The sequence below is a fragment of the Python bivittatus genome, unplaced genomic scaffold (assembly GCF_059951505.1).
Source record: "Python bivittatus isolate LINGU-HERP-01145 unplaced genomic scaffold, Pbiv_v1 ctg000610_np1212, whole genome shotgun sequence".
NCBI lineage: Eukaryota > Metazoa > Chordata > Lepidosauria > Squamata > Pythonidae > Python > Python bivittatus.
This window is the reverse complement of record NW_028277088.1, coordinates 38,191,863-38,204,861: the sequence shown is the minus strand read 5'-3', so window position 1 is coordinate 38,204,861 and position 12,999 is coordinate 38,191,863.

Sequence of the window (12,999 nt, the reverse complement as noted above, 5' to 3'; positions counted from 1 at the left end):
TTTAAAAGTTTTCCGAAGATATCCAGGGTACAATCTTACACTATGTTCTTCAGAAATAAGCCCCAATGAATTCAGTGGGACTTTTTCCCAGTTATAGGATAGTAATCTTGTCTTCTTAATGTTATAAAGAAGGAAATTCTTCTCAACATGCAATTTGGATGAGAATAATGGCATTAAAATTATGTTAGTTGCAGGTGCTAAGCATGAAATGAGAAATCACAATGCCAGTTAAATGCATTGTTATATATGAAAATACATTTTAAAGATAATTCAACCTTCAATGTTACTTTGACAATTTGGGATTCTCTTGAGAGTGGTGATATTTGCTTTGGTGAAATGCATCTCAGTCTTAATGGTAAATTTTTATTGCACATATATTTAAATGCTCTCTGGGCAGGGCCAGCTCTAGATTAAGGCTAAGTAGATGCTGGCCCAGGGTTGCCAGATTTTAGGTGGTGCCAAAATTGAAAAGACTTCCAAAAAATATAATAAAAAAGCAAAAAGCAGTAATGGCACACTCAGTGAGCCAGCATGCCTGCTCAAGGGTTATATATAATTTTGCAGAATTGTTGCCATATGACAGCAATGGCTGCTGATGTAATTAAAATTAGTTACTGTGTAAATAGGGTGAAAATGTCCGAGAAAATAAAAAAAAATTGTTGGGGCTGAAAATCATAAGTACCAAGCTCAAAAACTCAAAGAAAAAAAAGAAACAAGAGGGTGGCTTTTTGACATTTCTATCAAAATCAGAAGAGGAGCCAAACCACAAGGGGCACCAGAATATGACTTTGCCTCAGGCACCAAAGTGTCTAGAGCAGTGTTTCTCAACCTTGGCAGCTTTAAGAGGTGTGGACTTCAATTCCCAGAATTCCCCAGCCAGCCATGATGGCTGGGGAATTCTGGGAGTTGAAGTCCACACCTCTTTAAGTTGCCAAGGTTGAGAAACACTAGTCTAGAGCCAACCTTGGCCCTGGGGAATATGTAGAGGTTAATCTCTCTCTCTCTTTCTCTCTCCTACTTTGTAAGAAAAATGAAACATCTAGGGGAAAAAAGGGGTAGTAACTACACTAATCTGAAGCCCACACATGATGTATTAATACTGACGGCATGGTTGGTACTGAAATGGAAAGAAAAAACAGTAAGAAACTTTTTTTTTTTTTTGGCCTAAAAGGGCTTTATGTCATAGTTTTCTCTGTATCAGGACTACCTGTTAGATTATATGGTGATGTCACAGGGAATGGTAATGAGTATTTTCAACCTCATTGGTGGGGAGGTAAGATAAGCATTGGAATCAGTATGTTTCATCTCAGAGGTTAAATGAACCCATTTCTACTTTTATTTTAAACCCTTTAAGCTGAAAAATCATATCACTGAAAAGTGGCCATTTTGATAGGGATTAGGTTCCCCAGCTCTGTCATTATTCTTCAGTCAGACAGAAATCAGTCCTCCAGAAAATACAGAAGCTTTCCTTAGAGATGACCTACCCAAGTCAAGGAAAAGCAGTATAGGGATGTGATTGTGGTAGAAACATGGGCTAGGCTTGTTACTGTCACCCAATTCCCAGGATTAGTTGCATTCAGGGTTGCAATAATGTCTCATATTGAGATTTAACTTCCCTCTTCTATTCATCAGTTCTCATGGAAGCAAAGACCTGTTATCTGATCCAAAAGAAGAATGGAATTAAAGCCTAACCCACAGTGAGCCTTATAGCATTTAAGACCCACATATCCTATGTCAAATTTTGTTTTGAAAAACTGGACATTTTTAGATGGATGGCTCCTGGAAATACCTATCAAAACCTTATATACAGCTACAGGTAGTCCTCGACTTACAACCATTCATTTAACGACCATTCAAAGTTACAATGGTGCTGAAAAAAGTGACTTATAACCAGTCTTCGCACTTATAACCATCGCAGTGTCCCCGCCATCATGTGATCAAAATTTGGGTGCTTGGTAACTGGCATGTATTTATAACAGTTGTGGCATCCCAGGGTCACATGATTGCCATCTGCGACCTTCCCAGGGGGCTTCCGACCAGAAAGTCAATGTGGGAAGCCAAATTCACTTAATGACTGTGGCAAAAAAGGTCATAAAATTGGGTGTGACTCACTTAAAAACCACATTGCTTAGCAACAGAAATTCTGGTCCCAGTTGTGGTTGTAGATTGAGGACTACCTGTATATTATCTTTTCCTCCTTGATCAATTTTTTTTTTCTGCAAAGAAAATTATGGTGGAAGAAGCATGGGGGAAAAAACTGAAGGGTTATAAAAAGAAGGCAGCAAACCTTGGACCAGTTGTAAAAGTTCTGTGAAGCAGGTTGATTGCCTAATAAAAGATTCACCTGGAAGCATCCGGAAATCTGAAGCAAGTCTGAACAGTACTTTTAAAAAAGAAACAAACGGGTGAGCGAATAGTGTGTTGCATGTGCAATTTTGACAGATCAAGTGGAATTCTTTGCAACCCACTTTTGCTATCAAAGATATAACAGCTGCCACATCGACTAAACAAAAAGCATTTTTCTCCTGCACAAAAGAAGAGATATTATTTTGGTACAATAGCTGGCAGCAGTGCTTAAATATTTTGTCCATTATCCTTTTGTCTATCAGACTTTTCACGTGCAGCTGTTATAACTAAAAAATACCATTTGCGTCAAGAGGTCTAACCTGGATCTTGCCAGTGTTTGCCTCTGAAAACATTCCCATCCTTTGTTTTGTCAAAGTTTACATGACAATAGGGAATTAAAGTTTACTTGATGGTAAGGAATTAAAGGGGTGGGGTGGGGCAGGGTGAAAAAAAGATTTGTCTTAGCAGCTCTTTGATTTAATTCACCAGAAAAATCCTTATGCAGAGTATTTATTCTCTGATAACAGCACACCTTATAATAAGCTGACTTATAGGCTAAATTCAAATATCACATTAAGCCATAAGTCATTTATTTAGCTGTGACTTAAGGTACTTTATGAATCCTGCTATTGAGGTTAATTAAAAAATCTTAGCCAGATGGTGAATCTGGTTAATAAGTCTTGGTCAACATACCATAGTTAAACTAATGATAGTTTTGGGTGGTGTGTGTATCCAGATGTAGAAATGAAAATAGTGTGAGGAGGCAGGGAAGAGGTAGATCCTTGCTACCTACTTCACCAATGTGAAACTTCCTGTTGTCTCATCCCTGCTTTGGAGTCAAATTGTAACTTGGATGGAATAATATTGGGCTTTATTTTTGTAACTTACTTTTGGTTCATCACTGATAGAGAGAAGCAAGATATAAATAATAAATTACACTGATTTTACATTATCAAAGGAGGAACAGTGAACAACAGCCTTACAATAATTTACCATGGTTGGGTATAAACCAAAGGGTTTGGAGCCCTTGCCTGCAATTACCTCCCATGGTAAGCTCCTGAACCAGCTACATATAACAGACTTCTTTTCCCACAAATGACTAGTCCAATATTCGCCTTGGGTAATGAAACATATGGGACCTCCTATTGGAAAAGTGAACTGTGAGTCCCCAGTGCTTATATTTTCAAGAGATGAAGAAGCCTGGATCTATTTAAGGCTCTAAGTGGCTGAACTTCTTGCTCCAATTTCACTAAACCAGATAATCTATGGTCTTATTCAATATAAGGTAAGGGATTCTACCCTAGTATTCTTCCTAGCCTTCCACATCTAAGATACTGTTAATCTGGAAGAATGGTCACACTTTTAAATTGTCTATACTGTTATGTTATGAAGGTTCCAAAATATTGTATCTGAATAGATGAATGGACTTCTAGTTGTGTGAAAGAAACAATACGGTGGATACAGTATATGGTCTACCAATGAACAAGAAGCCATGCCAAACATTTAGAGGTAGCATTATCTCTTCAGACGTAAAAAAAGAGCTACAAAGTGCTTCTGACTTTCAGTTTAATTATTTATTCTGGAGGAAGTACAGGATGATAGTGGGATTGTTAGTAGAACTATGTACAGCTTGTGGAATTATGTACACATAGCTGAAAATGACACACAAGAAATACACTTTATGAATTTATGTTATGCCCCTATATTCACTGATCATTATTTACTAGATTCATTGGAAACAGGAGAATTCAAACTCTTGAATCGGTGAGACAAAAATGGATCTGAATCATATTTTTACCATTTCTACTTGAAGTAGATGAAAGCTTGTTGCATTTTCATCCAGGAGGGTTTTCTTTATTTTCCCCCTCCCCACTTTCCAGGGACATCTTCAGGGAGGGAAAAGGAGGCAAATGATGTCACGCGTGTCTTTGCATCATCATACAAATAATGCAAATTACATAATTCACGTAATTTGTGTGAGGACATCATGGCACATGTGATGCCATTGTGGCTGATACTGGAGGATTTTTTCTTTTTCTTTATTTTTACATCATACCCTTTAAGTCTAACTAAGCAACACCTTCCATGCCCTATTATTCTAAAGACGAGGAGCCTACAGAAAAGAAGTGCTATCTACAATTTGGGTGATTTTCTCTGAATTCCTGGAAGTGCTGCACCTGGAAGTACCGTTCACATTTCCATTTCACCCATCCACTTTGGTAAACCAATCAAGCAGCCCAAAGAGACAAGATACGAAACTTCCCGTTGACTTTTTGTCTCTTGCCTGTATTTTAAATCTTGTTACGAGAGCTCCACTTAGATGCAACGAAAAAGTATTAAACAGATCCCCGCCCCCACAACCAATATAGTTAGTTCTTCCCAGTGCAAAGACCTCTCATTGAAGAAGAGTTTCTATTTCACTAATGGAAGTCAGCAAAATTCTCCACACAAAACTACCCAGGATCCATTTTATCTTAAATACTATATTCCTTTCCTTCTATTCTAATTCATTCAGCAGCAATTTGGCTAGGCAAACCACTAAGGAGAATAATTAAATTTTTAAAAAGGCACCCTTGAGCAAAAACTGCAGGAAAAATCATTATGCTTAATGCCTAATTCAGTTTCTGAATGGAGGCACACTTTATAGAGTAAGGGGTTATTAGAGTTTTGGATAAGAATAAGTAGAAGTTTTCCCTGTTTCGAATGTGATGTTAGGCTGTAAAAAAAAAAAAAAAAATCATACTAGTACCTGCTGAATTTTTAGTCAAATTATTGTAAATTTTAAGCAATGAAACCTTTCAGCTTTCCCACTAGCACTCAATAGCCTTTCAAAAGTTGGCTAAAGATAGCAAAAAACTTTCTTACTGTAGATTTCATTTTGGAGGCTAAAAAGAAATGTTTTGAAGATACAGGCATGATAAAGGGAAAGGGGAAGCTTCAGTATCTATGAAGCCCATTTAGCTAAACTTTATGCTACGGCTAGTAGATCTGGGATGCCAAAACTCAGATGATTGTTAGATGGCAGCAAATAGTTACAGTTTTCTGTGTCCCTTTGCTGCCATCTCATGATCATCTGGAATTTTGCAGCCTAGATCTAGTAGCTTTACTCTATGCAGTCCCACAGGGCACATTTGACTTTCTGTGAATTTCACTTTTATGGGCCCTTGGAGTACAGCTATTTTAAACTAATACAGGTTCAAAGAATGTCAATGCCAGAGCCCTTTAAAGCTTTACTCAGGACTTGGCGGTAGTGGTGTACTATTGTTCATAAATCAGACAGATGCAAATTCAACCACAGCCTGCACAAGTCACACTTGCAATCAATGTGCCCTATGAATTCTGTTATCCTAGGATGAAAATAGTACTTTTTAAATTGTCGGTGCAGTAGAACCTGTCCAGAAAAAAAATCTGGCTCAGTTACTATTCGTACCTTCCAGGGATACAATTTGCTTTTTTTTTTTTGGAATAGTTTAATAATAAAAATAGAAAAGGACTATAGCCATAGCCCTTCTCTGACAGGAACAACCCATGGGACTTCTAATTTATTGTGAGATATAGAATGCCTTCTTTCCAGATATCAGATCCAGCTTACAAAGACTCTAGAGACACTTCTGAGGTCCTAATCGATCATCAGTAATGTCAATTGAAGGAAGGGTCATTTTTTCCTAAGGTGTTTAGATGGAGTATGGGCCTGCTAATGACTTCACAGAGTAATTGGAAGTAAAAGGCATCACAGGGACTGGCAGATTCAGCTAAATGGGGCTAACAACATGGGCATCAACAGCCAGCATTATGGTAGTTCTATCACTGTGTATGTGTGTGTGTGTGTGTGTGTGTGTGTGTGTGTTTAACAAACTTATATGGCTGCCCATCTATCAGAAGGTATTCTGGGAAGCAAACAAGAATGAAAAACACAGTATAATTAGAACAAAAAACTATTTGAAAAAAACAAACAAACAAACCTTTGGGGCCCTGATAAAATTTGCATCCACCAGTTGGCCACACCATGCTTTGGAATGCTTTTCTTTATTGTTATGATGACTTCTTCACTTCCCAGAATGTTCATCTCTACAAGCTCTCAGTAGCCAGGAAGGGCAATGCAAATAATTTGGAAATACCAATAGAAGAGAATTTGGAAATGGTTTTTGAGAATGACAGATGTAGCACTGTTTTTGCACCATGAATCCTTTTTTATATACTGCTGTTCTAGGCAGTGTCTTACGTTAGACACCATAGTATTTAATTGTAACTAGCATTGACAGACTGAATATAAGATGAGAAACAGTCCATTGTTAGGGAAGGCAGTTTTCGTGAATTGCTCAAATGTGTCAATTTTTATGTGTTTAATGTGTCATTAGCCATTATTTAGATATGGTAAAATTTAGAGGTTTTTCTGTAACTTAATATACTGTCACTGATAGCTACCAGAACTGACATATGCATATTACATCAACTAGCAGCTAGTTCTTTTAAATCTATGTATCCAGAGATGGAAAATAATTATTTTATTTTGTTTGTTTACTTATTTATTGGACTTATGTGCTGCTCCAATCACTGGAGTAGTGCAAATGAGAGGTGACCAAGTCTTGAGTGAGAATGAGTAAGGTCTCCTGTTCCAGGAAGAGTCATAATTGGCACACTAGATGAAGTTGTAGAAAGGTCTTCCTTGCCACAGCTGTCACCTGCCTTTTGTGCAGTAACTGTGAGTCAAAAAGCATCCCTTTATTCTGAACCAGCTTGGAATAAGGAGTACACAACCCCATCCAAGATGGAAAGATTATATATTCGTGGAATCAGATGGGTTCCTGACCCACAGCCATTCCATCTTGCTGAGATTGATTTTAAGGTTTTTCCTCCCTATCCATACCCTCACAGCCTCTGAGACAGGGCCTCAACCACATCTCCTGTTTGGTGTGAAGTTGAGATAATAAGCATACTGATGATATCTTATCCCAAGCTAACAGATTAATTCCCCAGCACTTTTATATAGATGTTATAGGAGGGGGTGAGCATGTCAAACCTTCAGGTGTCCCAAACTGAGCAGCCTTGTGTTCAACCTATTTCCCCCAACTTAAACCGTCCCCTCAGAATGTTTCTTCCTCCTCCTCCCTGAGGAGAATTACTGCAGAACAAAGTCTCCTACCCTCAACTCTTGGAGGTAGTCCAGAAGGATATTATGATTGATGATACTGAAAGCTGCAAGGAGATCTGACAACCTCAGGAAGGAAACACTCCTTCTCCTGATCTTGCCACAAATATTTCACAATCACAATAATATAGCATGGAGTCCTTGGGGTTCTCTGAGCTTGGTTGTTTTCTTGCAAATGTTTTGTTACCTGGCTAGGTAACATCTTCAGTGCTAGAATGGAAGCGGGTTTGCTCTCTGTTTATATACAGTGGCATGTCCTGCCAGTGTTGGTGGGGGTGTGGATTTTGTTTTGTTTTATAATTTCCCTCTGGTAGTTCCTTGATTAGGGCATTGTTTACTGCTTGATTGTATGTCTGGTGATAATCTTGGTGTTAATCTCTGCTTATCTGGGTGATGATTGCTGGCGAGGAGATGTTCTGGTTTTTTGTTTACCTTTTTATTGTCTCTTTTGAATAGTGTGTAGATGTTGTTTATTTCTATGTGCCTGCCATCAACAGGCACATAGAGGCACATAGTGCCATCAACAGGCACTGTGTGCAGCCATCAACAGACACATAAACAACATCTACACACTATTCAAAAGAGACATTTAATAACTTGAATTATTCTTCTCTACTACAATACAGAAATAATTGTATCTGCCTAAAAATGACTACAACTCACTTTTTAAACAGTAAGTTAAATCTTGACCAAGCTGAATCATATTCTCCAGTCTTCCCTTTTCCCCAGTAGAGCCAATTCAAGACTAGAGTTGACAGTTTTTTGAGCCAAATTTTAGGATCCAATATACAGGAGTCCTTCTGTGAACCTCCACCAAACATTCTAATAGTAAACCTCGTTAATTTGTAGCCATACTTTGGTTATTCACAAACATAACTCAGCTTTCCAGTTTGCTATTAGCATAGAAGATAAGACTCTGTTTAGAGGTAAAAATTAAAAATAGAGCCCATGGGATAATCCCTAAATGAAGAGATTTCTCTTATTACCATGTGCTGGTAGATGATGTGCTCCAGGGGAAAGAGGGAGTTGCTTTTTCAGAAGAAAAGCTTTGACAGGTTGCTTACAGCCTACAGCCCATCTGTTGCTTACAGTTTGATGCAGATGCACACGCGTGTCCATATTTGTCTTGAATGTTTACAAAGGCTTTGTCACCGTGTTCTTTAGACATACATGCATCCATAGATTTATAAATAACTTATAAATCCAAAGCTGCTGATGCAGACTGCGACTGAGAATGAACTCCTTTATTTACCTCAGCAGATGTAGCCCTTGATTCATCTTCTCTAGGCTTGGAAGCTAAGCAACATCAAGGCTGTTTAGGAAGGGGCATATCAGAGAATTTGAAGGTTATAGATTATATTGGGAAGTAGAAAACAAGCTCACCGCAGAAGAATGCAATAGCAAACATCCATATTATATTGTTTCCAAGAAAACTACATGGATCCATCCATGTAATGACCAAGACTTTAAATTTTGCTCCAGGATGTCCTTATCTCCATGTTCAACAACACTGTATTACTGTATATTTTACACACATGGACACACACCTTCTTTCACACTTCTATGAGGAACTTAAGAATATAATTATAGGCTAGGATCAGATCAAATATTCATCTAGATCTGAGACCTTCTGACAGGTGTACTCTGACTGACCTTTCTCCCTTCCCCTGGTATGGGTCATTTTTATCCAGTCCATTTGACACTGCATCGCACGGGACTAAAGCAGTACTTTGTATAAACCTTTAGCTACACTGTTTCCTATAATCAAACTTTTCTCAATTTCTCAACTGGATGAGTGCTGAACCACTTTGGCTAATTGTTTTTAACAGCATTGCGATGCAAGTTACATGGGTCAGTCAGTGTTCACACTCCGCACCAAATCATAACATGGTTTGTTCACTTTAGCCTTAGCATGATCTGTCAGTCCAGGTATTATGCATTAGCCTACTCATCTTTTCAACAAACCATGATTAAACCTATGGCTTTGGAGGATATATGAACTCAGCAGCTACAACAAATGGGTTTTGTTATATACTTGTTGAAATTTAGTACCCTTAGTGTAGAAAGTTGGGACAATTATTCATTTAATATCTGGAAACAGGTTTAAACATAATCATCAGGGCTCCCTTACAATGTTTATTTTCAAAGTAATATGAATATAGATGGTTATTTATTTAGAATGTAATCCTGTGGGTCATTGAATGTATCAGGATCTCCCCTCAGATATCAGACACAGAGACAGGAAATAAATAGCATAGGTCCCATCTTGTCCTTCCTGCTGCTCTCCAAAGACCGTACAGTACCAAGAATGCTGGAAAAGACATTGTAGGAATTGGATAGGGGCAGGAGGGCAGGGGATTTGCCTCAAAAGCCATGCTTTAACTCAGAAGAAAACTTGGAACAGCTGTCCACCTAATCTAAATCTTTTTCTTCCCATTGTATACAATAGAAGAGATGCTCCTATTGTTGCCCATAGAGTCCTCCAATCTACTCATCTAATCTTAACCGTTCGTTTGCTTTAATAACAGGGTTTTCTTAAAAAAACAAAAAAACATGCTTTGTTAGGCATATGTATTAAGTTTTTGTTTACCATTCTTCTGATCTTGTATTATGTAACAAAGTGCCCTAGAGTAGACTGTCAGGCAATTGTTTTTATGTAGCATTTTGAAGTGTTTTTGATCAGTCTTTTTTGATAATTAATGCCGGGTTTCACTAGCTGTTTTACAAAGATGTGCATTTGATGAGGTCTAAAAAATAACAAAGAGTCATCGTGTTTCATATGCCCAGAGAGCCAGCAGAAAGATTGTAGAATGTGTGGGAGCCTAATGAAACCTTTTCATGAACTGCTTCATCTATTGCAATAAAGAAAGTGATTAGTTCAAAATGAAACTATAGCAACTTCTCTGTACAGTCAAGCCAATGAATATTCCACCATGTGCAAAGGTTTTGTTGTCGCTCAGACTTTCATTGACATCTTAATACACATAAGGAGCTCTCAGGTTTTCTATATTTTTTTCTCATAGTTGTACAACAATGGGAAAGCTACGGGAAAAAAATCAGTAAAAATTACTGCAAGTTACAATTTAAGGGGAAATTGGTATAAAATGCTTTACAGATGGTATATAACTCCATCAATAATTACCAAGATAGACAAACAATACAACAATAAATGCTGCAAGTGCTACAACAAAAAAGGAAAATTTTTTATCATATGTGGTGGTCAGGTAAAAAATCTCAAGAGTTCTGGAAAGAAATATATCAAAATGCTAGAAAATTATAAAAATAAAAGTTGAATTGAAACCATAAATATTTTATTAGGTATAATTCCAGAAAGCATAAATGAAAAATATCATAATTTACTAAGATACATGCTGACAGTTGCAGGAACAAATTTGGCACAACACTGAAAAACAAACTTTGCTGATGATGTAAGATTGGGAGACCAAAACTGACAAACATACAGCAATGGCAAAACTGACAGCATATATCCATAATATAAGTCTAACCACATTTAAGCAGGAATGGCTCCTGTACACTACACATTGTGTAGCATTTAGAATATGGGAAAACATTCTGCAATAATGCTGCTGAAAAAAAAATCCCTCTTATGGGCAGTTGTTTTCTTCAAATGATGGGAGATCCACAAGAGACCATCCACTAAAGACATTAAAGTATTGACAGGTACATATGGAGCCAATGATCCTTCGAGTAATCAGGATTTCAGCTGCAGAGGGCTTTGAGTTGGACTCAGAAATAGAATGGGAGCCAGTGAAAATTGACACAGCATAAGTCTGATCACAACACTCATTTCTAGTAAGTAATCTGTATTCTACACTACTTGTAGTTCAAGGGTATAACTTCATGTGGTAAATTAAAATTGTCCACTCTAGAGGCAACTAGATTGTGCATAACCAACAGTAGGTTATTTCTGCCCAGATCAGTCTTGGGGTAGGGTGGGGTGAGGTTATTGCTTGTTTTTTTACAGTTGATCTTATGTCTCACTGGCATAACAACTCTGTCATGACACTATCAATGTGAAGGACAAAAAGGGATACAGAGAACCACTCTACCATTGCCAATTGGGAAATGAAAGAGCAGCAAAATATGTTATTTCATTTGTTTTTGACTTTTAGCACTAGTGATGGGGAGGAATGTATGAGGGATTTTCTGCCTGACATGAAATAGGTAAGTTTGTGATTAAGTTCACATATCAAGTTAAACCATGATGTGGTTAATTTAATTTTGGCTTAGTTGGTTATGCTAGCCCAGCCACTGTGCCTATAAACCATGGATTACATATTATGCTAACTCATCCATTTGTCTTTCAGTAAACCAGGGTTCGGCCTTGGGTCAATACAAATACAAACCCAACTATTCACAGGACCCATGCCATTTATGGCTTGAACAATCAGTTGCTTCACTTTGAACCTGTTCAAAGTAATTAGATGGCCAATTTAAGAGATTCAGAAGAGCCTAATATTTTCTGAGACTTGCACTTCTGCCTTCCCATAAAAATTTCCACTTATACAAACTCAGAAAGCATTACCCATAATTGTACCAGATTATCCATCAGTTGGCTTCAGAGTGTATTAGAAGTAATTAACCAGCACTGAAGTGCATTTAGCAACTTTTTTCTTTAACAGCCAGCAGGTGATGCTGTTATTTTAATCCTATTTTAAAGAATACTTGTTAAAAACTCAGCAGAATGCAGGCAGGGACTTAAAATTGCAAGAGGTTGCAATCTGGATAATTGCCTGAGCATTATACTATCTTTGTATGGACAAATCATTCAACTGAAACTCTCACAAATAAACTGTAAAAAATTATAGTAAGTTACATTTAATCATGGTAAAATGATGTTTTGAGTCTAAGTACTGCCAAAACGCTTCTGAAAAATGTAAGATACTTTTAAGGTTTCCTGAAAAGCTCAATTTGCAGCATTGGGTTATAATTCTTTTTGGTCTCTAGCTTTATGATTGCTGATTCTCAAGAGGAAATTGCCAGAAAACAGAATCAGCAAGCACAGTAACCTTGTAACAAGCTAAGGCCAAACTATAAATCATGATTAATTGAAAAATCATCATCACAGATATAGTCATAGTAGGATAGATGGCTTGCAGTTGTGTTTTAAGCCACAAACATGTTGCCAGAAAAGTCAGATGATTAATAATGCTGACCTCAAGAAGAAGAAATAGGGCCTATTTAGAGATCAGGTTCTAGTATAAATTTAATATATATTAACAAGTAAAATAACTGGGAGAGGAGGCAAGGGTAAATCAAACCAGAATGGAAAATTCAATGTGAACCTTTATTTGACCAATATACTGTTGATTACATTGAAAAAAATCATTCATTTATGGGAAAACACATCCAAGTCCCAAGTCTCCATCCTACTAATAAAGTCCTCCTCTTTTGTACAGTGTGAGATCTTCACAATCTTTGCTCCCACTTTTCTCAAACATAAGCTATCCTTCCTTTCCCTTATCATATGCATTGCTTCTTAT